Consider the following 21710-nt stretch of genomic DNA (forward strand, 5'->3'; position numbering starts at 1 on the left):
TTACTGGTGAACCGATTCATTTCAACCGATTCAGCAAAATGAATCAATTGATCGGAAACACAAAGTTACTCGTTTTTATTAACAATTGTATCTTTTTTTCCAGAATCTACATTAATTATATGCTTTATAATGGAGTCATCAGAAGAAAACGTGGACGTAAATAATGGAGTCGAGATGAAACTAATAATAAAGGAAGAATCTGAAGATGAAGGTTACCTCTGTAAGTAAACAGACTATTTCAATCCAGCCATAACATTAAAACCACCTCCTTGTTTCTACACTCACTGTCCATTTTATCAGCTCCACTTACCATATAGAAGCACTTTGTAGTAGGGCTGGGTATCGCCACTAATTTCCTGGATCGATTCGATTCGATCTTCGATTTTCGATTTTCGATTAAATTTCGATTCAGCACATTTAGGCATATTTGAGTTACATTAACAGGTTTTGTTTAAATATGTAAAGATGTTCAGAGAACGAATGTGATAATTGTACAAAGAACATTTATTATTAAAAATATTTGTGTATTTTGTTTACATAAATAATTAATCCAAAACAGAAAACAGTAACATTCATTTTTTATTATTATTTTATATGTCTGACACGCTACAACATTGTAAATGTAATGTAAACATACACCTGGCTGTTGAACAGCTCATGCCAAGTTTACACGACACGACACTCTGATTAACACCTGGTCGCTGTACAGTTCACACTACACGACTGATGGGCGATGGGGGTTTTTTACACCATCCATCACCAGGGGGAATCACAGGCGAGCTTCTCTGCTCTCCAAAACTACGTTTTGTCACGAAAACACACGTGAGAAGTGATGAAAGGTTTAATGATACCACGTCCAAACATGCACATCAACAAGTAGCGAGAGATCAAAGTTTGTGCGCTGATGAAATAAATGAATCTGAGTGGATTTGGCAACGCGAGCAGCATGGCTTGTTCTGTAGTGAGTTGGAGGTTAATAAATATTTTGTTTTGTAGAGAATGATCAGGTCAGAAATACTGTAAAACTCTCGTGTGTGCTGATGTATTCTGATAGAAACTATATTACACCCCTGAACCACCTGTTTACAACCTCTCCCCTGCGTTTCCCCTCGCTGTTTCACACACTGATTGAGAGCCGAGTTTTGATCGCAGAGCGAACACCGAGTTCCTCCCGAATCCAGCACCGACCCGTCGCCGAGCGAAAATCAACCTGAGCTTCTGCCATGCTGAACTGATGTGCAGGTCAGATCTCGTTGCATGAAAAAACACTGGCTGGTCACGCAAAATTAAAGGGGGTAACAGATTTCCGTCTGCACCGTAAAAAGGGGCGTGTTTAAAAGATCGATCTCGCGTTTATATGAATCGATATCGGATCGTTCAAATAAAGATCGATTCGAATCGAAAAATCGATTTTATAAACCCACCCCTACTTTGTAGTTCTACAATTACTGACTGTAGTCCATCTGTTTCTCTACATGCTTTGTTATCCCCCTTTCATGCTGTTCTTCAATGGTCAGGACCCCCACAGGATCACCACAGAGCAGGTATTATTTAGGTGGTGGATCATTCTCAGCACTGCAGTGACACTGACATGGTGGTGGTGTGTTAGTGTGTGTTGTGCTGGTATGAGTGGATTAAACACCTCACTGCCACCGCTGGACTGAGAATCGTCCACCAACCAAAAACATCCAGCCAACAGCGCCCCGTGGGCAGCGTCCTGTGACCACTGATGAAGGTCTAGAAGATGACCGACTCAAACAGCAGCAATAGATGAGCGATCGTCTCTGACTTTACATCTACAAGGTGGACCGACTAGGTAGGAGAATCTAATAGAGTGGACAGTGAGTGGACACGGTGTTTAAAAACTCCAGCAGCGCTGCTGTGTCTGATCCACTCATACCAGCACAACACACACTAACACACCACCACCATGTCAGTGTCACTGCAGTGCTGAGAATCATCCACCACCTAAATAATACCTGCTCTGTGGTGGTCCTGACCATTGAAGAACAGCATGAAAGGGGGTAACAAAGCATGTAGAGAAACAGATGGACTACAGTCAGTAATTGTAGAACTACAAAGTGCTTCTATATGGTAAGTGGAGCTGATAACATGGACAGTGAGGTGGTTTTAATGTTATGGCTGATCAGTGTATGTAATCTTACTTATCATTTGAGAATGTGTATAATGGAAATGTTATTGCTCTCCACTTTAAATTAAATAATCGTTTTTAATCAAACTGGGATTTATTTGTTGTTAAAAAAAACTAAACCCCTTATTCCTACTTTCCCCTCTAATTGTTGTTTCTCATTCACATGCTAACGTAATTTCAGGTGAAGGAACATCAACAATACTGGAACATATCATCTCTGAGGAACAGGTGGACCAACAGGAGGAAGGTTTTCAGAGTAAACCGGTTAAAGAAGAAGCTCACGAAGATGAAAATGGTAAGATCTTCATTTTTTATATGGGGTAAAAACCTCTAAGTAATAATAGTTTAATATATTAATAATAGGGCTGTCACATGATTAAAATTTTTAATCGAGATTGATCGCAATTAATCACAAACTAATAACTAAGCAAAATTTGAACAGTTATGCACATTTTTATTGCAAGAACATGTTTACCAATAAAAACATTGATAACATAATGATAAGATTAGTAAATCCAAATTATTTTTAGAAAGCCAGCCAATACCTGTATAGAGTTGTTTACAGCTCCCATCTTTCAGCCAGTTATTTAAAATGACGAGTCTGTTCACATTATCTGGTAAAAGTGAGGATCTTTACCTGTTCGTAACCCTGCCACTGAGAACAGGCGCTCATAATATGAACCATTTCTAGATGCAGCACCAGTGGCATAACTAGGAGCTCAGGGGCCCCAGTGCAAAATAGTTACGCCCCTGTGCAACACGTATAACGTCATGTCGACCCACGTCGTTATCTATGTTAAAGCGTCTACAGTCCATTGTGATCTGTTTAACACCAGTGTGTGTTAAGTTCCATGTTCAGTTCATGAGCTTTACATCCAAAATCATCTGAAATATCTGAAATAGGGCAGTGATAGCTCAGTGGTTAAGGTACTGGACTAGTAAACAGAAGGTTGCCGGTTCAAGTTGCCACTGTTGGGTCCCTGAGCAAGGCCCTTAACCCTCAATTGCTCATCGTGTTCAGCTCATCGTGTAAGTCGCTTTGGATAAAAGCGTCTGCTAAATGCACACAGACGCCCGACGAGACAAAGGCGGCTCAGACCAAAGATGATAATAAAGCGTCAATTAATAACTGTAATTTTGTCTAGTGATGATTTCTCACACTTGATTATGAAACATGATTATTTATAATACCCGATATTTCACAATATGCAGCAGCAGCAGCTCGAGTCATGTGTAACTCACGACCGGTGTTATCGTTATACAGTATAAACACAATGTTACTGTGTTAAAGCAGCTCAAATGACCACAGAGACACACGTTTACGTGGCACAAACAGCACAATAAAAATAGTTTGATTCAAAATTTTAATCTCGATGCGTTTTTTTAATCGCAATTAACATTTTATCACGTTAATTAACGCAATTAACGACAGCACTAATTAATAATGAATGTTAGAGAGAGTACAGCTCAGGGCGATGTGGCGTAAGGAAAAGGTGTATGACAAGATGTATGTGACAGAGTTGGGACAGTATGAAAAATGCTAATAATAATAAAAACACAGAGTTTCTTACATTGTCTTTGACGTTTATCTGATGTCAGACAGGATGAACCTGAGATATTTCATCTTTTATCTGCTCAACTTCATTTCATTTATTAATAAACATCCATTCCTTCATTTCAGGCCTGAATCACATTCCAAAAAAAGTTGGGACAGTAAAGCATTTACCACTCTGTAACGTTGATGTTCCTTTTCACCACTTAAAAGAGGTTTTGGCACCGAGGAGAGCGAGTGATTTAGTGTTTCAGCTTTTATTCTGTCCGCTGTGCGATGGTCCATCCTAGATGCCTCCGAGCCCAGAGAAGTCGACGCCGCTTCTGGACGTGGTTAACATTAGGCTTCTTTTTTGCACAGTAAAGTGTTAAGTATGATTAGTGCAGTAACTCTGTATTGTAGAGCTGATAAAGGTTTGATAAACTAATCCCTCACCCATGTGCTTATATCAGCTAGTGTTGAGTGGAGGTTCTTGATGCGGCGCCGTCTGAGGGATGGAAGATCACGAGCGTTCAGATTAAGCTTAAGCTCCTGATTCCTTGAATGGTTTAATGATATTCTGCACTGTAGAGGGAGAACATGCAATTTTTTTTCCAATCTTTCTTTGAGGTTCATTGTTTTTAAACATTTCAATCATTTTCTCACACATTTGTGGACAAACTGGATCCTCTGATCATCTTTACTCATCAGAGACTCTCAGCCTTTCCTGGATGCTGCTTTTGTACCAAACCACGATCACAATCACCTGTTTAACATCACATCATTATTTAGTGTTTTCACCTCATTACTAGCCCTAAATTACCCCCGTCCCAACTTTTTTTAGAATGTGTTGCTGACCTGAAATGCAGGAATGGATGTTTATTAATAAATGGAATGAAGTTGAGCAGATAAAAGATGAAATATCTCAGCTTCATCCTGTCTGACGTAAGGTAGTATTTATGTCTGTGATGCAGCGTAGTTCCTCAAATGTTTATTTTACTTTGTTTGTTTTCTGATCTAGAACTGAACGTCGGCTCCTCCTGCTCCTCGTGTCCACGTTCCTCTACAACCCAGAATCACCTCCACAATCACATCAAGAGCTGCAACCATGATAAATATGATGCGCTGGTGGAATCTAAAGAAGAGGTTAAATATGAGGATCTGGCACCCACTAAAGACTCCAGTAATCAGCAAACGTCCTCCGGCGCCCCCAGCATGATCACCAACATCTGTTTAGAGTGTGGGAAGAACTTCAGTTCCCAGAAGGTTCTGAAAATCCACCAGCGCATTCACACCGGAGAGAAACCGTATTTCTGCTCTATTTGTGAGAAGAGTTTTACCTACCAGAGTGCTTTTAAAAAACACCAGCGCATTCACACTGGGGAGAAACCCTATCACTGCTTACATTGTGGAAAGAGCTTTACTAACCATTGTCATTTCAAAACTCACCAGCGCATTCACACTGGAGAGAAACCGTATCACTGCACGCACTGCGGGAAGAGCTTCAATCACCAAAGTAATTTCAGGACCCACCAGCGCATTCACACAGGAAAGAAACCGTACTGCTGCTCACTGTGTGGAAAGAGTTTTAATCAGCCGAACACGCTTAAAATCCACCAGCGCATTCACACCGGAGAGAAACCGTATCACTGCTCACAGTGTGATAAAAGCTTTTATCAGCAGAGTCACCTTAAAAATCACCAGCGCATTCACACCGGAGAGAAACCCTATCAGTGCTCGCAGTGCGAGAAGAGTTTTAATAGCCAGAGCATTCTCAAAACCCACCAGCGCATTCACACCGGAGAGAAACCCTACCAGTGCTCGCACTGCGGCAAGAGTTTTAATCAGCAGAACGCTCTCAAAACCCACCAGCGCATTCACACCGGAGAGAAACCCTACCAGTGCTCGCTGTGCGGAAAGAGTTTTAAGCAACGGAGCCATTTCAGGAACCACCAGCGCATTCACACCGGGGAGAAGCCGTACGAGTGCTCGGAGTGCGGGAAGAGCTTTCATCAGCAGATTCATCTCAAGACGCACCAGCGCATTCACACCGGAGAGAAGCCGTACCAGTGCTCGCAGTGCGAGAGGAGTTTTACCAACCGCAGTCATCTCAAAAGACACCAGCGCATTCACACCGGAGGAAATCTGTACTGCTGCTTATATTGTGAGGAGACTTTTAATAACCAGAGTGATCTCAAGATTCACCAGTTCACTCACGACAGAGAGAAACCGTACTGCTGTCTGCAGTGTGGACGCAACTTCACTCACTTACTGACCCTCACCAGACACAAGTGTGTCGATTCGAAGCCGGCGGATCTTCATGAATGAATTATGTAGTAGTATGATCAGCCATTATACAGTGCTTAAACATTCACTATATTGCCAAAAGTATTCGCTCGTCTGCCTTCACACACACATATGAACCTGAGTGACTCCCATTCTTAATCCACAGGGTTTAATATGATGTCGCCACCCTTTACAGCTATAACAGCTTCAACTCTTCTGGGAAGGCTTTCCACAAGGTTTAGGAGTGTGTTTATGGGAACACTGATGTTGGACGAGAAGGCCCGGCTCACGGTCTCCGCTCTAATTCATCCCAAAGGTGTTCTATCGGGTCGAGGTCAGGACTCTGTGCAGGCCGGTTAAACTGGCTCGTCCACGTCTTTATGGAGCTTGTGCTTTGTGCACTGGTGCGCAGTCATGTTGGAACAGGAAGGGGCCATCCCTAAACCGTTCCCACAAAGTCGGGAGCATGAAATTGTCCAGAATCTCTCGGTACGCTGAAGCATTAAGAGTTCCTTTCACTGGAACTAAGGGGCCGAGCCCGACTCCTGAAAAACACCCCCACACCATAATCCCCCCTCCACCACACTTTACACTCGGCACAATACAGTCAGACAGGTACCGTCTCCTGGCAACCACCAAACCCAGACTCGTCCATCGGATCTCCAGAGAACACGTCTGCACCGCTCTAGAGTCCAGTGGCGGAGTGCTTTACACCACTTTGCATTGCGCTTGGTGATGTACGGCTTGGATGCAGCTGCTCGGCCATGGAAACCCGTTCCATGAAGCTCTACACACTGTTCCTGAGCTCATCTGAAGGCCACATGAAGGTTGGAGGTCTGTAGTGATCGACTCTGCAGAAAGTTGGTGACCTCTGTGCACTATGTTCCTCAGCATCCGCTGACCCGCCCTGTCATTTTACGTGGTAACACTTGGTGGCCGAGTCGCTGTCGTTCCCAATCGCTTCCACTTTGTTATACCAGCACTGACAGTCGACTGTGGAATATTTAGTAGTGAGGAGGTTTCACCACTGGACTTGTTGCACAGGTGGCATCACGGTACCACGCTGGACTTCACTGAGCTCCTGAGAGCGACCCGTTCTTTCACTAATGTGTGTAGAAGCAGTCTGCATGCCCAGGTGCTCGATTTTATACACCTGTGGCCATGGAAGTGATTGGAACACCTGAATTAAATGATCTGGGTGGGGGAGTGAATACTTTTGGCAATATAGTGTAGCAACAGTAGATTTGTGGTGTTTGTTCATAGAGGCGAGTACACGTTCTGCAGTTATTCTGTCAGCATTGTTAGCTGGTTGTCTTCCATCCTAGGACGTGGACTGTTGGGATCCAAAGCAGAAATGCTGCAATGGCTGCAAGTCTGAGTTTCAACGGGTTGATTTCTGCAGGTATAACATTCTGAGCACTGACAGGTGAAGTGAATAACACTGATTATCTCTTCATCACGGCACCTGTTAGTGGGGGAAGGGGGTATATTAGGCAGCAAGTGAACATTTTATTCTCAAAGTTGATGTTAGAAGCAGGAAAAATGGGCGAGCGTGAGGATTTGGGTCAGATCATCTCCAAACCTGCACCTTGTGGGGTGTGTCCCGGTCTGCAGTGGTCAGTATCTATTAAGAGTGCTTCAAGGAGGGCCGCTCAGGTGGCGCAGCGGTAAAAACATGCGCTGCAACCAGAGCTCGATTTCGAAAGTTTCGTTTCGAATCCAGCTCTGCCTTCAGCCGGTCGAAGGCTGGGCGGCTATATGAACAACGATTGGCCCTGTTGTTCAGGTGGGGGTGGGGGGTGGGATCGGAGACCGGAGGGGGTGGGTCTCTCTCTGTCAGAATGCGATTACGACATCTGCCGGCTGATTAAGAGGCGCCTACATAAGGGATGAGGAAGGAGTGCCCTTAGGGTGTGTCTCTCCGCATGCAACGCTTGGTGGCGCCAAACTCATCGATGTGTGGGTGGCAAAGATGCATCCGGCTGCTGCCAGTGTTTCGGAGGGGATGTTGGTTAGCTTCGATCTCCTCTGTCTGGGCAGGGTTCGGCATAGACAGAGAGGAAGCACGATGCAAATTGGACAATTGGATGCGCTAAAGGGGGAGAAAAAGGGGAAAATTAATAAAAAAAAATAAAAAAAAGAGTGCTTCAAGGAAGGAACAGTGGTAAACCGGCGACAGGGTCATGGGCGGCCAAGGCTCATTGATGCCGTGTGGTCCGATCCAACACACGAGCTCCTGTAGCTCAAACTGCTGAAGAAGTTAATTCTGGTTCTGATAGAAAGGTGTCAGAATACACAGAGCAGCACAGTTTGTTGTGTACGGGGCAGCAAAAGGGGGACCAACACAATATTAGGAAGGTGGTCATAATGTTATGCTTTATCGGTGTACATTAAATGATCTGTTTGTGAACATTAGTTGGAAAATTTGCTAATGGCATGTACAAAGTAAACATCCTTAATAACTCTAAACTACAGTTTGTTGGAGTGTATATAAACTTATGACTATAACTGTAAATTTATTAACTATTATAAAACGGATAGTTCCGGTCCTAAAATCTGATTGGCTGAGCCGCGTTCGAAGCCGTTGTAAAATCCTAGATAAACGCACACCTATGACCACCTCACATCATTCCATATTAATACGCCACTGAATAGAAAAAGTTAATGTTATGTTCGCCCTCATGTTGCCTAGCAACACTATAAAGGAACTACCTGGCGTCGCGGAAGAATGCTTTATTGTAAGTTTATACACAATAAATACATTTATGAATTAAACATTGTTGTATTTATTATATTTTATGTTGACCGCCGTTTTATAAAAGCAATAAGCCACTTGAGACCGTGCGTTACTGCTATGATTTTATCACGGGGAAAGAAGTTTTAGGCTCTCCGCTTCCCTTCGCGTCGTGCCAAAAACGTCATCCCCGTGATAAAATCACAGTAACGCACGGCCTCTCGTGGCTTATTGCTTTTATAAATACTAATAAATACACCAAAAGTCCCGTCTCCAGTAGTGTGAAGCCTAGAAGAAGGAAGAAGCAACAAATGACCGTTAGATGATCAGAGCAAGGCAGGTGAGTATGGATGGAGGAGATGCAGGGACTTAATGTGTTGCTATTGTCTCATGGTAAAGGTAAGAGTTCATAACATTAAAACCACCTCCTTGTTTCTACACTCACTGTCCATTTTATCAGCTCCACTTACCATATAGAAGCACTTTGTAGTTCTACAATTACTGACTGTAGTCCATCTGTTTCTCTACATGCTTTGTTACCTTTCATGCTGTTCTTCAATGGTCAGGACCCCCACAGAGCAGGTATTATTTAGGTGGTGGATCATTCTCAGCACTGCAGTGACACTGACATGGTGGTGGTGTGTTAGTGTGTGTTGTGCTGGTATGAGTGGATCAGACACAGCTGCGCTGCTGGAGTTTTTAAACACCGTGTCCACTCACTGTCCACTCTATTAGACACTCCTACCTAGTCGGTCCACCTTGTAGATGTAAAGTCAGAGACGATCGCTCATCTATTGCTGCTGTTTGAGTCGGTCAAATAACCTAAATAATACCTGCTCTGTGGGGGTCCTGACCATTGAAGAACAGCATGAAAGGGGGTAACAAAGCATGTAGAGAAACAGATGGACTACAGTCAGTAATTGTAGAACTACAAAGTGCTTCTATATGGTAAGTGGAGCTGATAACATGGACAGTGAGTGTAGAAACAAGGAGGTGGTTTTAATGTTATGGCTTAAATTCATACACCTTCAAATTTCAAAGTAATTAGATTATTTTACTATAAATGTATTAGTTGTCTTGTTAAAAAAAGTAGCTGTTTTTTGATGCATTTCTTAAATATTTAAAACTTTATTTTATACACCAAACCACAGTGCCACCAATTACACAAAAGTACTTCACCAATCCAAGTATCAAACCCTCCAGCTACAGCAGCATGTGCTTGTGCTAAACTGAATCACTTGTGAATGAAATAATTATTTATTACACTGTGGTTTTTAAACACATTTTAATTGTTAAATAACACCAGAGTTCATAATAAAACATCACTGTGAGGATTTGAGGAGCTTTAACTCTTATTTAGGTCTCATTAAACACACGAACTGCAAGCGGCTCCGCTAACTGTTAGCATCACACGATTCAGTACTGATGAACCGATTCATTTGAACCGATTCATACATTAAAAAAGCTGCTCAGATAGTTTTACAGTGCAAAGTAAAAACAGCAAGAACAGTTAAGATGGTTAATTAATAAAAACAAAGGCGGGATGCATTATAATTAGAATTGAAATTAAAAGTTAAAATTATGAAGATAAAATAATAAATAAAAATACAATTAAAATACTACGACAACGTATTATTAGGGCTGCTGTAAAAAATACTTTTTAAGTTTTGATTTCGAGAATAAAGTCAAAATATTATGAAAATAAAGTGGAAATATGAGAATAAAGTCGAAATATTATGAGAATAAAGTCGAAATATGAGAATAAAGTCGAAATGATTTCAAGATTAAAGTCGAAATGATTACCAGAATAAAGTGGAAAGATTATGGTGGAGTGAGCAGCCGTCGTAGGTTTGTCAGTTCAGAGAAGCTCGGGTCTCAGTACCTGGATCGGCATGCATGCATTTACATTTACATTTACATTTCCATTTTCAGCATTTAGCAGACGCTCTTATCCAGAGCGACTTACAGAAGTGCTTCCACAGTGAACATTTCATTCCTTAAGTTTAGATAGACAACAGTCGAAGAACACAACTCTGCTAAAACCTGTTAGAACCAAAGTGTCTTTTTTTTTTTTTTTTTTTTTTTTTTTAAATGGAAAAGATTGGAATAAAGTGTTAGTAAATAAGTACCAATCAGCCTAAGTGTTTAGTAAAAAGGTGTGTTTTTAATCGTTTTTTAAAGACAGCAAGAGACTCAGCTGTTCGGACAGACAGAGGAAGTTCGTTCCACCATTTGGGCGCTAGAACAGAGAACAGCCTTGATGCTTGTCTTCCTTTAGTCCTGGATGGAGGCTCAAGTCGAGCGAGACTAGAGGCTCGGAGGTTGCGTGGTACAGAGCGGGGTTTGATTAGACCCCGAAGGTAGCTTGGGGCTGGTCCATTTTTGGCTTTGTAGGCGAGCGTCAGTGTTTTAAACTGAATGCGTGCAGCTACAGGAAGCCAGTGAAGAGAACGCAGCAGTGGGGTGATGTGGCAGTGTTTGGGCTGGTTAAAGACCAGACGGGCAGCTGCATTTTGAATGAGCTGTAAGGGTTTAATAGTGGCCATGGGAGCTCCTGCCAGGAGGGAGTTGCAGTAGTCCAACCGAGAGATTACAAGTGATTGCACCAGAATCTGGGTAGCTTCTCTGGAGAGAAATGGCCGAATCTTCCTGATGTTGTACAGGAGGAACCGGCACGATCTCGTCATGTTGGCTATATAAGGAGAAAAGGTCAACTGGTTATCCAGGACAACACCAAGACTTCTTACCTTATCAGATGGTCTAATCTGGAAGTCATCCAGAGAAATGACTAGGTCCTGGGTTGGAGACAGATCTCCTGGAATGAGCAACATCTCTGTCTTGCTGGGATTAAGTTTTAGATGATGAGCTGACATCCATTGTGAGATATCTCGCAGACATGCTGAGATGCGAGCTGAGACTTGTGTGTCTGAAGGAGGAAATGACAGAACAAGCTGAGTGTCATCTGCATAGGAGTGGTAGGAGAAGCCATGGGAGGCTATGACCTTACCCAGAGAGCGGGTGTAGATAGAGAAGAGAAGTGGGCCAAGTACAGAGCCCTGAGGAACACCGGTTGAGAGAGTGCATGGGGTAGATGTGGATCCCCTCCATGACACTTGGTAGGAGCGCCCTTCCAGGTAGGAGGCCATCCATTGCCATGCTGAACCTGTTACTCCAAGGTTGGAGAGAGTGGTCAGGAGAATGCCGTGATTCACTGTGTCGAAGGCTGCAGAGAGGTCAAGAAGAATAAGAACAGATGACAGTTTGGCTGCTTTGGCTGCATGAAGCTTCTCAGTAACAGCTACAAGTGCTGTTTCTGTAGAATGTGCTGCCTTGAAGCCAGACTGGTACGGATCGTGGAGGTCATTCTGAGTGAGAAAGGCAGATAGTTGGTTATAGACAGCACGTTCAAGAATTTTGGATAGAAAAGAGAGGAGTGAGACAGGTCTGTAGTTGTTAATGCCTGTAGTGTCTAGTGTAGGTTTCTTAAGAAGGGGAATGACCTGAGCCTTCTTAAAAGCAGTAGGGACAACACCTGATGTCAGGGAGTTGTTGATGATGGGTGTGATGAAGGGGATTAGGTCCTGCGAGAGGTCTTTGAGGATGGTGGATGGTATAGGGTCAAGTGTGCATGTAGTGGGATTGCTGGATGAGAGGAGCTGTGTAACCTCATCCATGGTGAGTGGGGTGAAGCTGGTGAGTGTGTTGGTGGGTTGAGGGTCAGTTGAAAGTGGGTCAGTCGGAGACAAGGATTGATTGATTTTGTCAATCTTGTCCTGGAAGAATGTTGCAAAGTCAGTAGCAGTGAGAGAGGCAGAAGGGGGAGGGGGAGGAGGGTTCAGAAGAGAGGAAAAGATAGCATGAAGCTTACGTGGGTCAGCAGCAGATTGTTCAAGCTTGGCTTTGTAAAAAGATGTTTTTGCAGCAGTCACATCAGATGAGAACCTGGACAGCAGATCGTGGTAGGAGTGGAGATCAACACCAAGCTTAGATTTCCTCCACTTTCTCTCAGCTGCCCTCAATTCTCTTCTGTTGCTGCGCAATGCGTCTGAAAGCCAAGGAGCAGGGTGAGAAGGTTTTCCTCGTTTGAGGGTAGGAGGACAGAGCTGATCGAGGGATGTTGAAAGAGAAGAAAGTAGAGTATTAGTTGCAGAGTTAAGTGGAAGGGTAGCAAGAATGTCAGGGTTAGGTAGTGAAGTTAGGATGGTGGAGATCAACAGGGAGGAAGATAAAGAGTGAAGATTGGGGCGTGTTGTAAGGGTGAAAGTGTGGTTGGAGGTAGGAAGAGTTGGGAGACAGAGAGAGAAGGACACAAAGTGATGGTCAGAGAGGTGCAGTGGGGTGACAGTGAGGTCCAGAACAGAAGCTGCACGGCTGAAGACCAGGTCCAGAAGATTGCCTCCTTTGTGTGTCGGAGGGCTGTGGTTAAAGAGGAGGTCGAAAGATGAAAGAAGAGGAAGAACACAGGAGGACTGAAGTGTAGGGAGATTAAAGTCACCAAGAACAGTCAGAGGAGTTCCATCTGAAGGGAAGAAACTCAGAAGAACATCCAGCTCTCCTATGAAGTCTCCCAGTGCGCCAGGTGGTCTGTAAATAACAATGACATTAAGAGTAATCGGAAAAGTAACAGTAATAGCATGAAATTCAAAAGATGAAATGTTAAGGTGAGAAACATTCACAGTAGTGAATTGCCATTTCTTGGTCAGGAGCAAACCTGTACCACCACCCCTACCAGATCCTCTCGGTGTATGAGAGAAGGTGTAGGCAGAGGATAAGGCAGCTGGTGTTGCTGAGTTCTCGGTGGTGATCCACGTCTCAGTCAGTGCCAGGAAGTCAAGGCTGTGAGAGAGTGCATAAGCTGAGATGAAGTCAGCTTTTTGGACGGCTGATTGACAGTTCCAGACCCCACCTACCACCACTGTTTGAGACTGTTGCAACAGTTGGGGGTAGATGAGGTTGCTGGCGTTGCTGTTTCTATAATGTGCCCTCTGATGTCTGCAGGGTCTGTGAGATATGAGCACAGGAATGATTGAGTAGCACATGCTGAGAAAAGTAGATAGTTTAGACAATGTCAGAGAGTACTTACCCAAGTTAGTTTAGATTAGTAGTAAAAAAGATAGATAGGTTAGACAATTCAGACAGATATTAAAATCTAGTGATAGAGAAGACCAGCCGCTACAGACGGTGAGCTTTAATTTTATACTAAGCTTAGCCCTGCCCCTCAATTCACACCTAGGCCTCTAACAACAGGCCTAACAAGTGTCACCTGAAACCACTTTAACCAATCAGCAGAACACAGATTAATGCAGCCACAGTTAAGCAAGTTAATAATCAAAGTTGCAGAGATAAATTCTAAGACAAGTTATTCTAAAACAAGTTACAGCAAATAATATACTTTAACCAATAGCCTACCTCACCCAGGAATACCAATGATCACAAAGTTACAAGCACTGCGCCGAGGAGAGCTTATAATGAGTGTTACTGTGGTTATCCAGTAACCCGCGATTACTTCTGGGTGGTTGTTTGTATTGTACGCTTCCATCCACATGACATGAAGACTAAACCCGTCAATGCGACCGTTTATAACGACGCCAAACGGCTTTAGTTTATCGTACGAGTCCATAAGGCGTTGGGGCCTCGGTTGAAGAACTGGCAACGATGCAGATGGCGAGCACACCGGTGGCGACGTTCTCAGACAGACAGACAGACAGACAGACAGACACTTACTTTGATGATCCGGAAGGAAATCAAAGCCCCAGTAGCATAATACAACAAATAATTAACAGTACAAAACAAAATAAAAGCAAACAAAAAAACTAGAACTAAGTATTTCTTGTAATTTACATAAACTAAATAAATGGTAACTGTAATGATGCATGAGGTTTAGTTTCAGTGTAAAGATTGAATAGTAATTAAATTATTAAATAGGAAAGTGACATGTGACAATATTGCGCAATGAGGCCAATATAGCCATATATATACATATACACAAATATGTATTTCTTCTATTTTATTTATCTTCTATTTTACTTCTAGTTTATTTCTTCTAAATAAACACAGTTTATTGCAAAGCCGTTTTAGCATCCTTACACTAATAACAAACTGGTGCTGATGTGCAGAAGATCGAGGATTTCTTTATTCGTGAAAACCGATATAAAAAAGTATAACAAATCATGAACATCCCTCATTTTAACACAAGGAGGTTGCTATGGCCGTAATATTTGGACTTTAATCTTGTAATTATTTTTACTTTAATCTTGTAATTATTTCGACTTTATTCTCATAATATTTTGGCATTAATCTCAAAATCGAAACTTAAAAAAAAAGTTAAAAGTTAAAGTTGCCCTAATACGCCGTCATAAAAATACAGCTAACAAGGAGGTAAAATATATAAAAGTAATAATAATATTTCACCTTTTCCTTAACCATTTTTCTTGTGTTCAGACAACCTACAGTATATTTATTCTACATACAGCGAGGAAAATAAGTATTTGATACACTACCGCTTTTGCAAAGAATGGAGAGGCCTGTAATTTTTATCATAGGGACACTTCAACTGTGAGAGACAGAATCTAAAAAAAATCCAGATAATCACATTGTATCACATTTAAATAATTAATTTGCATTTTATTGCATGAAATAAGTATTTGATCACCTACCAACCAGCAAGAATTCTGGCTCTCACAGACCTGTTAGTTCTTCTTTAAGAAGCTCCTCCTATTCTGCACTCATTACCTGTATTTATTGCACCTGTTTGAACTCATTACCTGTATAAAAGACACCTGTCCACACACTCAATCAATCACACTCCAACCTCTCCACCATGACCAAGACCAAAGAGCTGTCTAAGGACACCAGGGACAAAATTGTAGACCTGCACAAGGCTGGGATGGGCTACAGGACAATAGCAAGCAGCTTGGTGAGAAGGCAACAACTGTTGGTGCAGTTATTAGAAAATGGAAGAAACACAAGATGACTGTCAATCTTCCTCGGTCTGCTGCTCCATGCAAAATCTCACCTCGTGGGGTAAGGATGATCCTGAGAAAGGTCAGAAATCAGTCCAGAACCACACGGGAGGACCTGGTCAATGACCTGAAGAGAGCTGGGACCACAGTCTCAAAGATTACTGTTAGTAACACACTACACCACCATGGATTAAAATCCTGCAGGGCACGCAAGGTCCCCCTGCTCACACCCGCACATGTCCAGGCCCGTTTAAAGATCACCAATGACCATCTGGATGATCCAGAGCAGGCATGGGAGAAGGTCATGTGGTCAGATGAGACCAAAATAAAGCTTTTTGGTATCAACTCCACTCGCCGTGTTTGGAGGAAGAAGGAGGATGAGTACAACCCCAAGAACACCATCCCAACCGTGAAGCATGGGGGTGGAAACATCATACTTTAGGGGTGCTTCTCTGCAAAGGGGACAGGACGACTGCACCGTATTGAAGGGAGGATGGATGGGGTCATGTATAGCGAGATTTTGGCCAACAACCTCCTTCCCTCAGTGAGAGCATTGAAGATTTATATTTACATTTTCAGCATTTAGCAGACGCTCTTATCCAGAGTGACTTACATAAGTGCTTCTATAGTGAACATTTCATTTCTCAAGTTTAGGAAAACAACAGCCAAAGAACACAAATCTGCTAAAACCTGTTAAAAGGCTTTTTTTTTTTTTTTTTTTTTTAATGGAAAAGAATGGAACAAAATGTTAGTAAATAAGTACAAGTCAGCCTAAGTGTTTAAAAAACGATTAAAAACCCACCTTTTTACTAAAGACAGCAAGAGACTCAGATGTTCGGACAGACAGAGGAAGTTCATTCCACCACTTCGGTGCTAGAACAGAGAACAGCCTTGATGCTTGTCTTCCTTTAGTCCTGGGTGGGGGCTCAAGTCGAGCGAGACTAGAGGCTCGGAGGTTGCGTGGTACAGAGCGGGGTTTGATTAGACCACGAAGGTAGCTTGGGGCTGGTCAATTTTTGGCTTTGTAGGCGAGCGTCAGTGTTTTAAACTGAATGCGTGCAGCTACAGGAAGCCAGTGAAGAGAACATAGCAGTGGGGTGATGTGGCAGTGTTTGGGTTGGTTAAAAACCAGACGGGCAGCTGCATTTTCAATGAGCTGTAAGGGTTTAATCGTGGACATGGGAGCTCCAGCCAAAAGGGAGTTGCAGTAGTCCAACCGCGAGATTACAAGTGATTGGACCAGAATCTGGGTAGTTTCCCTGGAGAGAAATGGACGAATCTTCCTGATGTTGTACAGGAGGAACCGACACGCTCTGGTCATGTTGGCTATACATGTTGGCTATACATGTTGGCTATATGAGGAGAGAATGTCAGCTGGTTATCAAGGACAACACCAAGACTTCTTACCTTATCAGATGGTCTGATCTGGGAGTCATCCAGAGAAATGACTAGGTCCTGGGTTGGAGACGGATCTCCAGGAATGAGCAACATCTCTGTCTTGCTAGGATTAAGTTTTAGATGATGAGCTGACATCCATTGTGAGATATCTTGCAGACATGCTGAGATGCGAGCTGAGACTTGCGTGTCTGAAGGAGGAAATGACAGAACGAGCTGAGTGTCATCTGCATAGGAGTGGTAGGAGAAGCCATGGGAGGCTATGACCTTACCCAGAGAGCGGGTGTAGATAGAGAAAAGAAGTGGGCCAAGTACAGAGCCCTTATTGCCCAGCGACAGCCCCGGAACCTGAAAGATCTGGAGAAGATCTGTATGGAGGAGTGGGCCAAAATCCCTGCTGCAGTGTGTGCACACTTGGTCAAGAACTACAGGAAACGTCTGACCTCTGTAAAGGTTTCTGTACCAAATATTAACTTCTGTTTTTCCATTGTATCAAATACTTATTTCATGCAATAAAATGCAAATTAATTATTATTAAATACTTGTTTTCCTCACTGTATATGGGTGATTGGGTGATTCTTCAATTGGGGGAACTTTTACGTCCCTAGGTTATGAATCTGTGTTAAAAATACTTTATTACAAAACAAATATTTGTACAACCTATGCATATTTTTGAGCAATATATTACTGTCCCCAGCGTTATCGTCATTACCGCAACAGTGTACGGTTTCTGTAGGGAATCATTTGAAGGTGACACTTGTTTATGTTGTAACCATGGAAACAAAGACTCACAAGGAAGCACATGCCAGCCATGAGAGAAGATTGACATTTTAATGTCTGGAAATGTATTAATATATATAAATTTAATCATGTATTCCTCCTGATCATAGAGTATATTTATTCAGCTCATTACCATTTACATCAGTATGGCAGTACTTTACAAAAAAAAAAAAAAAAAAAAAAATGAAATGTACACATTATTTATATGTATTTAAAGTGCATCTTGTACTAGCTGTTGACAAGCTTTAGCAAATCCATGGCCTAGCTAGTTATTTTGCTTAAAAAAAAGTAAAAATTGTCATTACCACAACACAGCATTACCAACACATAATGACATCTTGCATATAAACATGAAATATTAAAATTCTATATAAGCTCAATTGTAGCCATCATTAAGTCTTTGCTCTAAAGCATGTAAGCATTATCTTCACGTAATTAAAACTAAATTATTACTAATTTTTCAAAATTTTTCAAAAGTTAAGATGATAAAAAGAACCCGCAGAAGAAATATATATATGTATAATTTTCATTAGTTCATGATAATCATTTTATAAAATAAAGGTTTTTATTACATGAAAGAAGCATCACTCCTAACTAGTGTACAATGCACTACCTGGTGTGGCCACAGGGCGGCGCCCCATTCAGCCTCTTTCCTTACTGATGAGTTGGCAACACCGCTCAGCAAGAAGCTGCTGCCTCAACTGATGTGTTTGCACTAAAGTAAGTTATCGGTAAGTAAAATATGTATTTATTTTTGTATGTATTACATTTGTTTACAATTATTAACCAGCTTCTAGTAGTAATACATTAGAGTTAATAATAAAATATCTTTATGAGGAGCTTTAACTCCTTTGTCGTGGCAGGGCAGCTAGCGGTTTACATTACACATGACTCGGTACTTAAGAACCGATTCATTTGAACCGCTCTAGCAGACTGAATCAATTGAACGGAACGGATTCAGAGTTTCAGAGGCATAACATTAAAACCACCTCCTTGTTTCTACACTCACTGTCCATGTTATCACCTCCACTTACCATATAGAAGCACTTTGTAGTTCTACAATTACTGACTGTAGTCCATCTGTTTCTCTACATACTTTGTTACCCCCTTTTACCCTGTTCTTCAGTGGTCAGGACAAATGTAAAAACCCTGTCGCTTTAGGTATTAAAGAATTTCTCCATCTATCATGTTTTACCGTGTGGGAACCTGAATCTACGTCCAAAACCAAACACCAAACCCACGACTTTCCATTTCCTCCAGTTGTTGAGTTTCTTCTTCATATATTGATGTAATTTCAGGTGACGGATCTCCAGTGGACCGACAGCTTGAAGGTTTCCAGATGAAGCCTGTGAAGAAGGAAGAACCTGAAGATGAAGATGAACTCGGTAAACTCATTTATTTATCTTGAACAGCGACTACAAGTGATGTGATGAACGACTAACAATTACTAACAGTGTTTAATATTTATAATGTTATAAATGTGTTTTATTATTTATAATGTTATAAATGTATTTTATTATTTATAATGTTATAAATGTGTTTTATTATTTATAATGTTATAAATGTAGTTTATTATTTATAATGTTATAAATGTATTTTATTATTTATAATGTTATAAATGTATTTTATTATTTATAATGTTATAAATGTATTTTATTATTTATAATGTTATAAATGTATTTATTATTTATAATGTTATAAATGTATTTTATTATTTATAATGTTATAAATGTATTTTATTATTTATAATGTTATAAATGTATTTTATTATTTATAATGGTATAAATGTATTTTATTATTTATAATGTTATAAATGTATTTTATTATTTATAATGTTATAAATGTATTTTATTATTTATAATGTTATAAATGTATTTTATTATTTATAATGTTATAAATGTATTTTATTATTTATAATGTTATAAATGTATTTTATTATTTATAATGTTATAAATGTATTTTATTATTTATAATGTTATAAATGTATTTTATTATTTATAATGTTATAAATGTAGTTTATTATTTATAATGTTATAAACGTATTTTATTATTTATAATGTTATAAATGTATTTTATTATTTATAATGTTATAAATGTATTTTATTATTTATAATGTTATAAATGTATTTTATTATTTATAATGTTATAAATGTATTTTATTATTTATAATGTTATAAATGTATTTTATTATTTATAATGTTATAAATGTAGTTTATTATTTATAATGTTATAAACGTATTTTATTATTTATAATGTTATAAATGTATTTTATTATTTATAATGTTATAAATGTATTTTATTATTTATAATGTTATAAATGTATTTTATTATTTATAATGTTATAAATGTATTTTATTATTTATAATGTTATAAATGTATTTTATTATTTATAATGTTATAAATGTATTTTATTATTTATAATGTTATAAATGTATTTTATTATTTATAATGTTATAAATGTATTTTATTATTTATAATGTTATAATTGTATTTTATTATTTATAATGTTATAAATGTATATTATTATCAATAATGTTATAAATGTATTTTATTATTTATAATGTTATAAATGTATTTTATTATTTATAATGTTATAAATGTATTTTATTATTTATAATGTTATAAATGTATATTATTATTTATAATGTTATAAATGTATTTTATTATTTATAATGTTATAAATGTGTTTTATTATTTAAAATGTTATAAATGTACTTTATTATTTATAATGTTATAAATGTAGTTTATTATTTATAATGTTATAAATGTACTTTATTATTTATAATGTTATAAATGTGTTTTATTATTTATAATGTTATAAATGTACTTTATTATTTATAATGTTATAAATGTATTTTATTATTTATAATGTTATAAATGTATTTTATTATTTATAATGTTATAAATGTATTTTATTATTTATAATGTTATAAATGTAGTTTATTATTTATAATGTTATGAATGTAGTTTATTATTTATAATGTTATAAATGTATTTTATTATTTATGTTATAAATGTATTTTATTATTTATAATGTTATAAATGTATTTTATTTTTTATAATGTTACAAATGTATTTTTTTTTATAACGTTATAAATGTATTTTATTATTTATAATGTTATAAATGTGTTTTATTATTTAAAATGTTATAAATGTACTTTATTATTTATAATGTTATAAATGTATTTTATTATTTATAATGTTATAAATGTATTTTATTATTTATAATGTTATAAATGTATTTTATTATTTATAATGTTATAAATGTATTTTATTATTTATAATGTTATAAATGTATTTTATTATTTATAATGTTATAAATGTATTTTATTATTTATAATGTTATAAATGTATTTTATTATTTATAATGTTATAAATGTATTTTATTATTTATAATGTTATAAATGTATTTTATTATTTATAATGTTATAAATGTATTTTATTATTTATAATGTTATAAATGTATTTTATTATTTATAATGTTATAAATGTATTTTATTATTTATAATGTTATAAATGTATTTTATTATTTATAATGTTATAAATGTATTTTATTATTTATAATGTTATAAATGTATTTTATTATTTATAATGTTATAATTGTATTTTATTATTTATAATGTTATAAATGTATATTATTATAAATAATGTTATAAATGTATTTTATTATTTATAATGTTATAAATGTATTTTATTATTTATAATGTTATAAATGTATTTTATTATTTATAATGTTATAAATGTATATTATTATTTATAATGTTATAAATGTATTTTATTATTTATAATGTTATAAATGTGTTTTATTATTTAAAATGTTATAAATGTACTTTATTATTTATAATGTTATAAATGTAGTTTATTATTTAT

The 21710-nt window shown here is 38.4% G+C and overlaps 1 pseudogene; it reads left to right on the forward strand.

Moving 5' to 3' along the window:
- Positions 1 to 21710, forward strand: part of LOC134302867 (zinc finger protein 208-like) — a 108520-nt pseudogene that overhangs the window by 61949 nt on the left and 24861 nt on the right.

This window comes from Trichomycterus rosablanca, chromosome 2, assembly GCF_030014385.1.
Source record: "Trichomycterus rosablanca isolate fTriRos1 chromosome 2, fTriRos1.hap1, whole genome shotgun sequence".
Taxonomy (NCBI): domain Eukaryota; kingdom Metazoa; phylum Chordata; class Actinopteri; order Siluriformes; family Trichomycteridae; genus Trichomycterus; species Trichomycterus rosablanca.